This window comes from Suncus etruscus, chromosome 2, assembly GCF_024139225.1.
Source record: "Suncus etruscus isolate mSunEtr1 chromosome 2, mSunEtr1.pri.cur, whole genome shotgun sequence".
NCBI classification, from domain to species: domain Eukaryota; kingdom Metazoa; phylum Chordata; class Mammalia; order Eulipotyphla; family Soricidae; genus Suncus; species Suncus etruscus.
Window position 1 is genome coordinate 43,681,750 of NC_064849.1, and position 16,743 is coordinate 43,698,492.

Sequence of the window (16,743 nt, forward strand, 5' to 3'; positions counted from 1 at the left end):
TTTTAATGTTGGGCCACAGACATCATATTACTATGAAGCTTAATAAATTTTCCTCTTTAAATATAGAAGTTGTCATGGCTGTATTTTTTTATTGATGTATACTGTGTATAGTGACTATCATGTTTGATTCATAAAATATTACACTTTTTAGGGCCCGGAGAGATAGCACAGTGTTGTTTGCCTGCGAGCAGACGGTCCAGGATCAAAGGTGGTTGGTTCGAATCCCGGTGTCTCATATGGTCCCCCGTGCCTGCCAGGAGCTATTTCTGAGCAGACAGCCAGGAGTAATGCCTGAGCACCACCAGGTGTGGCCCAAAAAACAAACAAAAAAAAATTACACTTTTTAAATTTTGAACAGGCAACATTATTTTAAAATTATCTAAAATAGCAAAGACTGATTCTAGGCATCAATGTTTAACCATCATTAATTTTTAAGGTTTATAATTGATCAGCAATATAAACAGACCCTACCAGAATCACAAATATCTAGTAGAATGTAGCATAATAGGGGCTAGAATGCACAGGGGTAGGGTGTTGGTCTTGCATGCTGACAACCTAGGATGGACCCAGGTTCGATCCTTAGCATCCCATGTGGTCCAACAAGCCTGCTACGATAAATTTCTTCTTCTTCTTCTTCTTCTTCTTCTTCTTCTTCTTCTTCTTCTTCTTCTTCTTCTTCTTCTTCTTCTTCTTCTTCTTCTTCTTCTTCTTCTTCTTCTTCTTCTTCTTCTTCTTTTCTTCTTCTTCTTCTTCTTCTTCTTCTTTTCTTCTTCTTCTTCTTCTTCTTCTTCTTCTTCTTCTTCTTCTTCTTCTTCTTCTTCTTCTTCTTCTTCTTCTTCTTTCTTCTTTCTTCTTCTTCTTTTTTTTTTTTTTGGTTTTGGGTCACACCCAGCAGCTCCCAGGGTTACTCCTGGCTGTACACTCAGAAGTCACTCCTGGCAGGCTTAGGGGAACCATATGGGATGCTGGGATTCGAAACCACCATCCTTCTGCATACAAGGCAAATGCCCTACCTCGATGCTATCTCTCCAACCCCATTCAATAAATTTTTGAGAGAAGAACCAGGAGTAAATACTGAGCACCGCCAGGTGTGGTTTAAAAAGAAACAAACAAACGAAAAGAATATAGAAGAATGAAAGTTGTCTTTTCTATCTTCAGCAAATTTCAAGTACTTATTTATGACTTCGGAGCAAAAAAATTAAAAATGTACAGTATACAAAAGTAATACCTTATGAGATATGAGTAATAAATCTAATGTACTTAAAGTAAAAATATTTTAAAATACTATATTACCTACAAATACTGACATCTGTAGTTTATGTTTTAGCCATATAAGAAATTACTACATTGAGTAACCACGTTAGCCCATTAAGGCTGCAATAATAAAACAAATATAACTAGGTGGTTTAAAAGCAATGGATACTTAACATCTTATAGTTTGAGAGACTGGAAGTCCAAAATTAGAGAGCATGGCCTGGTGAGAGTTCTCTTCTGAGTGACAGGTTTCTCATTATAGCTTCATAGTTCAGAAGGGTTAGGGACCTCTCTGGAGTTTCTTTAATATGGAATTAATCTCATATATGAAAACTTTGACTCTTAGAGTGGGTAGTAATATAATGTGTGAATTTTGGAAAACCACAAATATTCAGAAACAGAAAAGATATTAACCTTTTCCAAATAAACTAATTTAAATAACTATCCATTTAATAGCAATAATATTATTGCATTGCTAGGCCTAAAATATCTTAAGATTTTATTAGACACATTTGTTGCAATTTTTACTAATAGATTCATGAATAAATATATTTACATGTTAGAAATTCTTCTGGAAAATTCCCATTCAGTTTTCTATTTTCATTTTTTCTCTTGGTCTGAAGTAACCAGTGTGGCAATGTATATTTCATAGAGTGATAAGTATTATCTTCTCTCTGGCTTCCTTTTCTTAAGCTACAAATAACAATTAGAAGAATATTCAAAAAAGAAAAATTTCTGGGACATCACAAAACCAGTAGAAAAATTATTGTTGTTGGCTTGCTGGGGCTATACTTCTTAGCTAAGTTCTTAGTACTAATTTGAATAAAGAAATAAACAGTGATGTTTACTGGGCTGCCTTTTGATACAGAGTGCATATATACTAAAAATAATGTAATTATAAGTAAATTCTAAACATTAATTTTAAAATTTGTTTATGAAGTTTATAGGGATGTAAATGCATAAGAATGATATAAACATTAAATCTGTGTATTTATGCACAGTACAATTAATGAATTATTTTAACTGAACTGAAATCACATCAGTGAAAGGGTCTTTGGTTTAATGGGTCTTTAATCAAATGTTATATCACAAGCAATATTACCTCTACAAGTCCTTTCCTCTATTAACCATCTAGCATAGAATTAAATAGCCTGAAAAAGCAGGAATTTTATTTCCTTACTTTCTTTTTTAAATAAAACTTTGCAGAACTCTGGAAAAATCTACATGTTAATTCATCTACAAACATACTAAGAAAATATAATGGCAAAATGCAATATGATACGATGAATAAGCCATTTTAGAAATCAAGAGATATAGATCCTAATCACATTTTCACAGCTGGATTACTTGAATGACACTAGGAAAATCAGTTCTTCTGGTTTTCAATTTCTTCTTCTAAAATTGAAGTGGTGTGCTAAATAATAAATGATCACACAGCCATGTTTAGTGGCTGTGTAATGATCAAAGAAGAGGTGGTGATTATTACACTTACCATAGCAAATTATCATATGTTTGGGTTTATATAGGGAGCTGAGTTATAATAAATAAAATTTTGAGATAAACATTATTTCAGCACTTATTTCTGTACCTATTATTAAATATCATTTAAATTATGATAATTTCATTTTATGTAATAATATGTAAATTATGATTTGCATAATTGTACATGTTTTTAACTGTATATGGAGACAAACTTTAAAGCAGATTTCCTCTAATTTATTACTGGTGAATATAATAATATTCAAAGACTGAAATTTGTATTACCTGTTATCTTACATGTAGATATAATCCTCTTAAAAATAAATTTACTCTCTTTTTTTTTAATAATGTTGGGCCACACCCAGATGTGCTTAGGGCATACTCTTGGCTCTGTTCCAGGGTTCACCCCAGTGGAGCTCTTGTGATGATATAGATGCCCCAGGGATCAAATTTAGTTCAATCTTGTGCTAGACAAGAACTCTACCCACTGTTCACAGCAAGTTACCTATCCATCTCTCCAGCTCCATCCCATTGCTTTTTTGAGAACTTTGAACTGTGTAGTTAGCTGCAAGAGGGCATTTTAGTATTGCCGAATCCAAGTTTTGCTAACTAGACTCTGTCACAGTTCCTTCTGATTCAGAAGAGAATGAACAGTTTATAAAGTGGGTTTTGTGCAGTAATCATCTTCATTAGTACAGTTTTCATCTGACCCTGAGTTGACCCTAGAGCTCTAATTACTTTAAGTTTATGTATAATTGTGAACATATGGTAAATGAATACATGAACCTGAGTGAATTTAAAAGTCAGCTATGTAAAAACAGACTTTTAAAGGTCAAACTAAACTAATATGTAAATATATAATGATTTTCACCTCCAGAAATAGAGGTTATTCTTTCCCTCAAAGTAATTACTAACACTCTAGTTTCACAAGTATGAGCTGTTAATACTTTGTAAGTCAAGCTGACTTTAAATCTTGCTTTTTCTTCAATTTTATAATCCTCATATTATTTATGTCGACATCCTATCATTTAAAAATGTTCTAATTTTCTTAACGCAATGGACCTTGTCCAAAACAACAATATTTAATATAAAATTACAAAGTGGCGAGGATATATTAAAAGGGATAATAGTGCAAACAATGCTACTTACCTTATGGTCTCTTATATCAGCATATGTGTATGAATTTCTATACTCAAATAAATATCTGTCTTATCTTTCCAAAATGGCTTCAATTTATTTCAAGTCTAAGCTGCTGAACACTTTCATGGGGCATAGTTCAAGTAAATAATATAGAAAGGGGCCAGAGCAGTTGTGCACACTAGCCTAGGACAAAGCACAGTTTGATCCCCCGGCGTCCCATATGGTCTCCCAAGCCAGGAGCGATTTCTGAGTGCATAGCCAGGAGTAACCCCTGAGCATCACAGGATGTGACCGAAAAACAAAAACAAAAAAAAATAATATAGAAAATTAAGGCTTTGTAAAAGACATTTATACTTGTGGTTGTGCAATATAATTCAGAATTATTGAAGAACTATGATTTGGGTATTAATCTGAAACATAAATAAGGAAATGTCATTGCTATTTTTCATTTTTAAACTAAGGAGCTTAAAATAAGCTTATTTTTTTTTTAAGCAAAAACGTTTTGCATGTAGAGCTCCATCCATACAGCTATCTCTCTGGTCCATAAAATGAAGAATTTAAATGAGAAAGTATCACTGATTTTTATTTGTTTTAGCAGTGACAATTGCAAAAGTGTCATGTAAATTTTAATTACTTTTATTTTTTTATCTTTTGGGTTTGGGGCTACAAATAGTGGAACTTAAGGGCTATTATTCAAACCCAATGTTTAGGGGTCACTCCTGGAGATACTAAAGAAAATATATAAGATTGAAGATAGACTACAGACCTTCCACAACAAAAATTTAAAATTTTTATTCAGAATCAACAAAATAAAGACTTTTAGTTACTTTATTATTTAGTGATCTCTTGCCACATATAATAAATATTCACTAATTGGCTTTTTATTTGGAATGTTACTGATTCTATTTGTATATCAAATAGTCATTTTCCTAATATACTTTAAATTATTTAATAAAATATAGAGATATCAAAATTAATTTTAATATATTATTACTGATATAAAATTAAGACCATGTGATGAATTATTAAAGAAAATAATTATAAAGTACAGTACGTTAATTCTGATGGAATGACTAGTTGAGACTCAAAGAAAGTATTTGATTTAGATTAAGCAAATAGAGTGTTCTTATCACAATGCTTCAACATCATTTAAATTTGATTTTTTATCATTCAAGTGCCTGGTTGAAAAATACAATTTTCCAGCAATCTAATCATATTTATATCTTAACAAAAATAAAAAAGTCATAAGATTTTCCTAGAGTTGAGTTCTAAATACTATCTATATATAAAACATTAATTCTTCAGCAAAGAACCTGGCAATAAAACAAGGAATAAAAGAAGAAATTTTATATGTTATGGAATATTGGGAAAGAAAAAACAGACAGTTAAGAATAAACTAACACTGTGCTTGGACTACTTTGAGTGGCAGATTGTTGACAAATTGTAAGTTTGATACAATGACAATATACTGTTTTTTTGTTTGTTTGTTTGTTTGTTTTTGAGGGGGGGCACACCGGTGACGCTCAGGGGTTACTCCTGGCTATGTGCTATGAAATCGCTCCTGGCTTAGGGGACCATCTGGGATGCTGGGGAATCGAACCACAGTCCTTCAGGGCTAGCAAGGAAAAATACCCTATGACTTGAGCCACCGTTCTGGCCCCAATGACAATAAACTTTTTGAAATGACACAGCAAGTAATGCAAGCATTCAACAACAGTACTACTGTAATGTCGGCACTATAGGGAAAACAAGAATTAAAAAAAATATGTAAACGTGATTTGAATTGTAATATTATATATTCCACCATTAACTTTTCCTATTCTATAGAATTAAGCAGTTACTGCCAGTATGGGGTCATTTCATTTGCTAGTTTAACTACACACACCATATTCAATGTCAAACATCTACTGATCCTCTAAGAACCATTTTAAAAATATTTTCATTCAAAAAATCCTGAAATAAAATGGAATACTTCTGTTATAAGAAAAATATGTTCTTTTGGAACTTGGATGGAGCTAAAGTCGGTAATGTTAAGCAAAATATGTCAGGGCAATCAACAAATACAGTATGATCTCAGTCATATATGGGATATAAAACAAAATGAAGAGCATAAAATAATAATATTTCTTTTAAATTGAAAACAAAAGTGAAGTAACCAAGTGGTCATTTGAGGAGGCGTGAGAGGGAGAGGAAGTGATGAACTACTTGGGACAAAAATACAGTGGTGAGGACTCGGTACAGTAACTTTGTACACTAAAAGCATAAACATTAACATTACTGCAGCTCTGGTACCTCAGGTGCAATAGAAGCAAACAACAAACTTGTGACACTGATGTACACACCAGAGGCAAAGAAATGTAGAACAGCATCTTTCCTAGTTTAATTCCCAGGACCTCATTTGGTCCTGAATTTCCTCTATGCAAAGCCAAAAGTCAGCCCTAAGCTCTGCTGATTTTGTATTCCAAACACCAGGAAACAAAAGCTAAAAAAAAAAAAAAAAAAAAAAAGAAATAAAACAAAAAAGGGTCTCACGTTTTAACAATATATCTTAATTATATTTATAGAATGAATAAATATATTTCAATTATATTTATAGTGAAATTATATTGAGTGTTAAGAGTTCTTTTGTAAAGTTTAGAAGTATGTCAATGAAAGTTTTTTAACTTATAACATGAATTATTACTTACAAGTAATGTTTTTATTATAACTATGATTTTAGTTTTCCTCAAAAATTTCTATTACGAATTCTTTCTGTAACTCATTTTATCTTTAAATATTCAAAGTGATAATATTTTATACAGAGATTTCTATTTCACATTAAATTTTTTCCAATATATATTAAATCTGGTCATTAAATTTTATGATGTGTGATTAAATTTATTTCTTTTTTGTATATACCAGTAAGAACCAAGTTTGTTCTATATTGCTGGCACTGTAAAATGTATTTTTGACAATGAATGAGACTAAGTTAAGTCAAATGTTTTCCTTTTGAATTTTGTATGTTGTATTTGTATTATTCTTTGGAGGTAATGATCTTTTCTCTATAGGATTTGTTTTCTTGCAGAATTTATTTTTCAATGACCTGATTTTTTTTATTAATTTGGATAAAAATTAGAGTGGTGAGCTGGCAACCAAGTAATTCATTATACTCCTATTTTCCTTTCAAATCTATAATTTGAAAATGTAAATAAATAATAATCCTATAAATATAGAAGAATCTCTGGAGCATCTAAGCTGTTCATTCTTTTTTTTCAGCTGAATATTGAATACAATATTACATTGTAATATTTATTTCTTAGCAAACAGATGTTTGTTGTACTATTTTAACTGAGAAAAACTTTTGCCACCTATTAATATTGTTTCTTATTTATATTCAATTGTAACTATTTTCTCGCCTACTAAGACTATTTATTATACTTTATACATTGTTAAAATATTTTCTTATAAGAAATTCCTGTAAAGAAAGAGGTGACAGAAAGTCAAAAAAGAAACAATGTCAGGAAAAATGTAGCAAATATAAGAATATTAAAGTCAATGGTCAGGAAAAGAACTTTCAAGTTTAGGGGAATTTGAAATAAATTTATCACACATAAATATATCATAATAAAGTCTTAAAATTAACAGTAGTCAATAAAGTATAGAAATTAGGGTGCTTGCTTTGAACACAGCTAGTCCTATCTCCAACTGTGGCATCTACTATAGTCTGAGCACCACCAAAAATGATTCCTGAGCACAGCAAACAAACAAAACAAAAAAGTACGCAAATACAATAAATGTAAAAATAGGGCATAATAGCAAACTATGTTGATACTATTAATAAAATAAATTTCTATGCTTTTTCTGGAAAAGAAAAAATTATCCAATTATATCACTCTAATAACAAGAAAATAACACTAATAACACAATTATCTCACACTAATAACAATAAAAGAAAAAATTATCCAATTATCTAACATTAAAAATAACAAAAAGAAAACAAACAAAAATTAAAATAGTAATAAAATGCACTTTTTAATTTATGTAACAATTCAGCATTATTTATAATATAATATTCCTTTTGAGCCAGCCCCCAAAGTCATGGGTATACCAGTTTTCAGGCTGACAACTTTGGGGTGCTCTTGGAATGAGGCAGGCCTAGTCCCCAGCCTGCTGAAGACCCAGCAACCACATTCACACCCCATCAAGCTAAAGATCCAACTTCATGGCTTAACTAATCTCTGAGAAAAAACCAAACCTACAAAGAATCCAATTACTCCAGTTTGGAGGCTGAAAATTCTGGGTCTTCTAAGAGTTGGGATGGGTAGCACTCTGTACTTCCAGAAGCCCCAGTAGCGACACCCACTCCTATAACCTCTGCCATTTTAGCTCATAGACAGTTCTACAGATCCTGGAATTCAGGGAGTAGGCAGTTGCATACTACTTTTAAATACTAACACTCCAGTTGGAGCACACACCAAATTAGATGAGGAAGTAGTATAAAAAGCCACCTAAGCTCATTAAGCAAAAAAACACAGAACGCTTAACTAGCAGCGAACAACTTAGTCAAACCTTTTGTTTTAAAATATTTAATGACCCATTGTGAGATATAAAAATTTTCACAAAACAATTTTTACTGAAGTTTCTTCTATATAATTTCATTAGCCATTTAGTTGTAATGAAAATATAAAATAAACTATTTTGTGCCTGTCAAGGGGCATTCTTAGGGGTGAGTGAGCAACCGGAGAAATGGTGGAGGAAATGTTACTTTTGTCTTGGGGTGATTTGGAATATGAATGCAAGAAAGAATTGTACTAAGAACAACTTTGTAAACAAGATGTTTAAATAAAGTAATAAAATATTTTTTTCAAATGTTTTTTGTTTTGCTTTGGGGTTATATCTAACAGTGATCTGGGCTTACGCATGACTCTGCACTAAGAAATAACTCATGGTGGGGTCATATGTTGTGTCAGGATCAAATTCAGGTTAGCAAGTACAAGGTAAGCACCCTATCCACTTACTGTACAAATAATCTGTTCCACTATAATTTTTTTCTAATATAAAACCAAGATTTCATTTTTTTGGATAAAACACTACATACTATTGGCATATTCAAATTTTTTCCTTTAAATTTTCTTAATTTTCTTTATTCTCACAAAATCTACATTTGTAGACTTTATATAGTCAATGTAAATTAAAAAGTAAATTAGCAAAGAATTAAATTTTTATTAATGAAAGGGAAGACATGATGATTGTCACAATGAGACCTAAGTGCAAAATTAAAATTAGTAAGACATATTTTAGATGCTAGAATGGAAAATTTATTCATGTAAATAGCATGAGCATTCAATTATAATGTATTAAATTATTTGAACTTTATTTGCATAGATTGATTCATATAGATTAAATTACATAGGTTAAAATCACGACAAATTGACTTTTATTCATTTATTATCTGATAACTCCATTAGCCATTTCTTTATATCTTGTTGGATCAAGCAATATAAAGTAAATTTCTTATGTGCCTGCTAAGGGGCAGGCCTCATCGGGTTACAGGGTTAAAGCGGGGGAATGTAATGGTGATGGGTTGGGTATTGGAATGCTGTGTTATGAACAACTGTAAACCATGGTGTTTTAAAATTTTAAATTAGAGAAATTGAAAAATTACAATAAAAGTAAAATAAAATATAAAAGAAATTGAATATATACAAATAAACACAATAGTAATAATATTTTTACACAAAGAACCCATTTGTAGTCATAATTTTCCAGCAAAATACACTTTACCCAAAATAGCTTTAAAAAGTACAGCAAACGGGGCTGGGCGGTGGCGCTAGAGGTAAGGTGTCTGCCTTGCCAGTGCGAGCCTAGGACAGACCACGGTTCAATCCCCCGGTGTCCCATATGGTCCCCCGAATCAGGAGCGACTTCTGAGCACATAGCCAGGAGTAACCCCTGAGCGTCACCGGGTGTGGTCCAAAAACCAAAAAAAAAAAAAAATTACAGCAAACTATAATAAATGATAGCAATTAAAATATTTATACTAAGTAAGAGATAGGTTAGAGAGTAGGGGACATGATTGACTTAGGTTCATCTCCTGTGTTCCATATGTTCTCCCATTCCTGCCAGGAATAATCCCTGAGTGCAGAGCCAAGAGTAAACCATAAACACTGCCAGGTGTGACACAAAAGTTAAACAAAAATATATTTATTTATTTATTCATTATTTATTTGGTTTTGGGGCCACACCAGTGATGCTCAGGGGTTTCTCCTGGCTCTGCACTCAAAAATCACCTTTGGCTTTGAGGGATCATGTGAGACGCCATGGCATCAAAACCTAGGTCGGAAAAATAATTAAAAAAAAAAAAAAAAAACCTATGTCAGGCCTGGGTTAGCCGCTTGAAAGGCAAAATCCCTGACTCTGTGCTGTTGCTCCAGCTCCCTATTTTTATTTTTTTAAATTTAAATTTGTAAATCAGGTTCACATTAGGAAAAATAAGCAGGGTAGGGGCTGAGCGATATTAGAATGTGTAGGACTCTTGCATGCATACTTCCAACCTGGCAGACTATAGCATCTACATATGATCCCCTGAACACAGCCAGAGTAATTCCTGAGTGGGAGCCAGGAATAATGCTGACCATCACTGGGTGTGGTCCCAAAACAAAACAAAAACAAACCAACAAAAAAAGCAGTATACCAAAATAAAGTATCAAAGTACAGTAGCACTTAAACATAGTAGCTCTAAAATTTTAATATAAAAGTAATTCACTCCATAAGCAGAAAATAATCCTAGAAAAAATAATCCTACAATTCTACTGATAAAATACAAACTAGATATTGATGAATTATTTTCTACAAAATAATTTTAATAAATATACATTTTGTATACTTTGTGTGTTTATTTTTTCTTTCTTAGAGAAACTCATTTCTTAACATTTCTAATTTATGCATGTATTTAAATTATATTTTCTCTATTTGTTCTTTTCTTTATCATTTTTATTTATTATTATAATATATTATGTTAATTCAACAACTTTGGCTATCTCATACAAAAAATGTATATATGGTCATATATGAAAGGAGAGATAGGCAGGAAGCAATGAGAAGCAGAAGTCAAGGGGATCCCAGTACATCAATGGTGTAAAAGAAGAGTATAGTTAAAAGTCCAAGCAAAAGAGTCAACAATATGAAAAACATAAATCCAAAATTCAATACCAAATTTTAAAATGTGACTATCAAATAGCAATCATGAGATATAGGGGCCGGGTGGTGGCGCTAGAGGTAAGGTGCCTGCCTTGCCTGGGCTAGCCTTGGACTGACTGCGGTTCCATCCCCCGGCGTCCCATATGGTCCCCCAAGCCAGGAGGGACTTCTGGGCGCATAGTCAGGAGTAATCCCTGAGCGTCACCAGGTGTGGCCCAAAAACCAAAAAAAAAAAAAAAAATCATGAGATATAGAAAAAGTTTCTAAAAAAAGACATGGTATAGGACTGGAGTTATAGCTGAGTGAATAAATGTACTTGCCTTGCAAACAGCTAACCAGAGTTCAATCCTTGGCATTCCAATATGGTCCTCTAAATCCATCAGTAGTGATTGCTGACTGCAGAACCAGAAGTAATCTCTGAGCACTGAGAGGTTTGGTCCAAAATAAGAACAAATCAAACAAAAACAAAACATTACTATAGGTAGAGAGCAAAAATTTAGCATTTAAATTTGGAACATTTTTATTTAAGGAAAAGTCTATAAAGAACTTTAAAAATTTGGAAGGTAGAATAAAATACAAGGTACTATTATGAAAAATATTTATATTCTCAATAGATAAGGAGCTATTAAAAATGAGTAAAAAAGAATAAATAACTCAAAATAAAGTGGACAAAAGGATATCCTTCGATAGGTACCTAAACATGTACACAAATATATATATATGGATTTGCATATAAATATCCACTTATACAAACATACTAATTCTAATTATTATAACTAAAAAATTAAAATTGATACCTATAGGGGCTGGAGCAGTGGCGCAAAGGTAGAGTGTTTGCCTGGCATGCACTAACCTAGGATACACTGCAGTTTGACCGACCTTGACCTCCCCACCCCCTGACCTCCCATATGGTCCCCCAAGCCAGGGAGTGATTTCTGAATAGCCGGAAGTAACCTCTGAGCATCACCAGGTGTGGCCCAAAAAGTAAAAAAAATATAAAAATAAAAAGATGCCTGCATACCTAAAAGAAAAATAGGAAAAATAAATTATGCAGTTTATATTGTGAAGATAGAAGAATGTGACTTATTCATATAAAGAAGTTTTTAAGATACATGTGTGGTATGATACCATAATTTTGGGTGGCCTTTACAAATGTACACATTTGTACAGAGGTCCTAAATCAGATTAATAAAATGCAAAATTAAATCATTTTAGATAAACCTATACTACCATTAATATTCAGTAAATGTTTAATAAAGGTTAATTTAAAAATAAATATGACTTACACTACTAAATTCTAGTCAATGCTTGAATATTTTGTAATTATGATACAATAATTATTTTATTGTCACATGCAACAATCTAAGTAATCAAATGTGTAAATAAATAGTTCCTGACAAGACCACCATCTAGTGGTGATCAAACTTAATCAGTTTACTCAAATTGACAAACAAAAGACAAAAAGGTTAGGTTTCAGAAAAAAAATTAGATTGTTAAAATTGATTTGAATAGAGCATGAAAATTTAATGATGGGAATGTCTACTTCACATTTTCAAATAAACCCTATTTTAAATGATCCATTAATTACTATAAACACAATGAAAATATAACATACATAACATACAGTACTGAAAAAAAATTTGAAACATCAGTATTACTGAAAAAAACCATGCTGTTTTAATACCTATTAATACTATCACCCAGACTAAAACTACTTTCAATTCATTTTTCATCATATTATAAGAATTAAAAACTTTATAGATGAGATAAAGGAAGAGAAAAACTCTAAAGTATCTACTGGGATAAAAGAAAAGAAATAGAAGTAGACTACCACTTTGTATTTCTTTGTAGAAACAAAGAAAATTGTCACTATTCTCAAGTTATGCCTCATGAGTTTAAGTCAGGTGTGATAAGGAGTCTTGGAAGCAGCTGATATCAAGTTTCATAAATGGTTTTCATAGCACAACCCATATCCCACCCCCAAATTCTTACACTTGAATTTGAGCAAGAGCTCTCATGAGACTTCACACTCAATTTCAAAGTGCTCTAAAGGATGACTTTTTGCTGGTTTTTCTCAATTAATTATAGTAAGTGTCACCATGGACAGCTTGCAGCAGTTAATTGAATTTGACAGGTTGACTTGAGAGCCCTGTTCACTGAATGCTCTAGGGAGTTGGGGTGAGTAAAAGGACTTACCCAAGACAGAAAACATTAGATTGACATATCACATACATTTATGTGTGTATATATTTAAGTACATATATACAAATATATTATATATAAGTATACACAACATTAGGAAGCTTGAAAATATCTCCAAATGAGTGAACACAGAGGGCATCAATGAAATTCTATTTTTTTATTTTAATTTTAATTTTTTTCTTTTTCTTTTCTTTTCTTTTTTTTTTTATTTTGGGGCCACACCTGACAGCACTCAGGGGTTACTCCTGGTTCTGAGTTCAGAACTCACTAATGGCAGGCTCGAGGGACCATATGGAATGCTGGGGATCAAACCCGAGTTGGCTGCAAGGCAAATGCCATACCTGCTATGCTAATGCTCTGGCCCTTTTATTTTAATTTTCTCTAGAAAGTTCAGTTTCCTTCTTTTGAGGCAGTTTTTATAAAAGCTCTTATAATTTGAATTTAGAAGTTATTTTAGTAGTTATAACCTGGTTTCCTATTGAGCATATCTAAATACCACAGAAACAATTTTAGTTCAAAGTATCTTCTCTCATTTCCAAATTGCAATATATTTTTTGATGTTTGTCAAAACATAAGCATCAAGATAGTCAGCCTAATTTCAAAGACCATCTTAGGTTTTTGTTTTTTTTAATTTCTAAGTTATTTTTTTGATTTTGGGTCCCACTCTGAGTTGTTCCGGGATTACTACTAGCTCTATATTTGAGATTCCAGGCACCTGGAGGGATCTCTTGCTTGCATTGCACAAATTCATCCAGTTGGTTGAGCTATCTCTCTGGTCCCTTTTAAATTTTTAAGACTTCTATTACACCTTTATGTAATTCTCATTGCTTTCAATAATATAAATATAATATATAAATATAAATGTATTTATATAAATATACAAATATAAATTGAGTTTGGAATATGAATTTGTCCTTATTGGGGATACAGGGAAACAGGGTTTAGATCACCTAGGGAAATGTCCTTTTAGTCTTCCTGAGATTGTTTTTGTGATGTTTTTCTTTTTCTTGGCACTGCCACTGCTCTTACTGCTACAACCAGCTTACTCAGGGCTACTGAGTGGCTTCTCCTTGATGAAGAATTTCTGCTTCTTTTTCTTGGAGACCTTGTTTTCGGCTTCTTCCAGATTACTAACTGGTGACCTTTTCCTCTTGGGAAGACTGACAGTGACAGTGGTCTCTTCAAGATCATCACTTTTAATTTGCTCTTTCTTGGAAAGTCCTTTTTCTTCTTCGGCTTTGGGTTCTTCATCCATTATGTTCTCTTGAGGCACCTCCTGATATTTTTTTCTTTTTCTTCTTTTTTGGGCCTTTCACTTGAGTCCTCATACTCCTCAGGGGTAGTGGTTTCAGGGTGCTGTTCTCTGAAGAGGTAAGGGCAGCTGCAGCCAAGCGTTTTTTTTCCTTCTTCAAGCATTTCTTCTCTTCCTTCTCCAACTTCCCGATAATTGTGGAAGCTTTCTCTGCCGCAATCATTGCCTCCTTTCATGACATCTAGATTCTCCCATGGAATTTGTCTGGTCTCTTAGAAGGATAGATGCTCTGTCTGTAACTTGCTCTTGAAGTTTCTAACCAAACACACTTGTGGGCACCTCATAGAAGCAATTGATTAGTGAGACAATACTGCAATTGTTTGCCAGGTTTTGGGAGAAGTGGCCTTTGATGTTGGCAATTCCAATGAAAATAGAGTGTAAAATGAGTTCATATTTCAAGGTGTTGACCATTCATTTATCAAAAATCTTTGAAATTTCTTTTCTAGTTTTCTTGTAATTTCTCTAAGTCAAATTCTAACTGTATTAGTTTATGTGATAATAATAATTATAATGACAATAAATATACATTTCAACTAAATGATAGAAGTCTTCACCTAAATTCTGCCACACAAAATTCTAAAATATTATAGGGTATCTATAAGATATGCAACTTAGAGATAAAATCTTAGGTAAGAAGTATAACATGATGAAATATATATACATATATGTATATATATTTCATACACACAATGAAAACAAGTATGAAAAAGCATGAGTGCCTGTTTAAAATAAAATGAGTAAAAAGCACCCAATCCAAGAACTGACAGCAGCAACATAAACAGAGGTTCAAGCAATTGGGTTGCCTTTGGAGGATTGTACAATGCCTCTCAAAGAAAATTTGTAGGTCTGTATTCTTAATGGTGGGGGAAGCAGTCACATAGAGTAGGTGGGAAGGTCTTCCATCATCCTGTCACTCCAGGCTTGGCAGAAAAAAAGTGGGGGAAAATGTGTTACTAATTGCTGCCTAATTTTATATTACCCTTGTAAGTATTCTGGAGACTGTCAGACATAGTACTATTAAATATTGAGCTAGTGCACTTAACATATATGTGTGTGTGTGTGCGTGCGTGTGTGTGTATGTGTGTGTGTGTGTGTTCTTAAAAGGGGAGAGGAGTCATAGCCAAAATTTTGTAAAGGTTTTAAGATGCAAGAAGACATAATAATCATGAATGTGCACCCTTCCAAATTAAAGGTTGAAACACATCAAGGAAGCAGTGACAAAACCAAAGAAATTGATAGTCATGGTTGTAACTGAAAAAATTATCTTGCAGTTACTGTTATAAAAGAAATAAAATAAAATCATAAAAAATACAGAATATTTTTTGTTTTGTTTTAAACAATTTTTATTATGACCAAAGTGAATTACGAATCTTTCACAGTAACAGATAAGGTGCATAATGACAATGAATCAGGGACATTCCCACCACCAGTATTGTCCTCCCTCCATCCCAGTTCCCAGCATGCATCCCATATCTTCCCTTTTTGCCCCCCCCCCCCGACTGCTAGTATAACTGGTTTCCTCTGTGTATAGCTTGTTGTAGATTGGATATCAACTCTGTTGTCATTGACTTTGTATTTGGTGTTTAAGTCTGATCATTTTTTATTTCCACTCTGTTCATATGACTATTTGGTCCTGGTACCATCCATTTCCCCCCCTCAATTTATGAGACAGAATAAGATAATTCAGGTTGTGTGTTTCTGTTGGAAAAAAAGCTGGGAGGAGTCTGTCAGCGGTTATAAATATTAATTTAAAAGACTAAAGAGAAGAAAAAAGAAAAACATAACAAAAACAAACAAAATTAAAAAAAACAGTAACTACAAAAAAAGCAACCAGCAACAAAAACAACCACCAAATAATAACCACAAGAACAAAAAAGAAAAAAAGAAGAGGAAAAAAATAGAAAAGAAGAAAAAGAAAAAAAAAACACAGAAGGGCTGGTGTGGCAAGATTCTGGGGGGTTTTTTTCTTTTTTCTTTTCTTTTCTTTTTTTTTTTTTTTTTTTTTTTTTTTTTTGCATAGTCACTTGGAAAGGGAATTCCCTTGGCCTAAGAGATACAGGGTTTCTCTGCCCTTGATGCATATTGCCAAGGGAACAACTAAGGGTTCTGTACACACTCGTTTTCACACCCCAAGGTCTTTTTTATGGTGCCAGGGAATTTCCACTCAGTTGTGGATG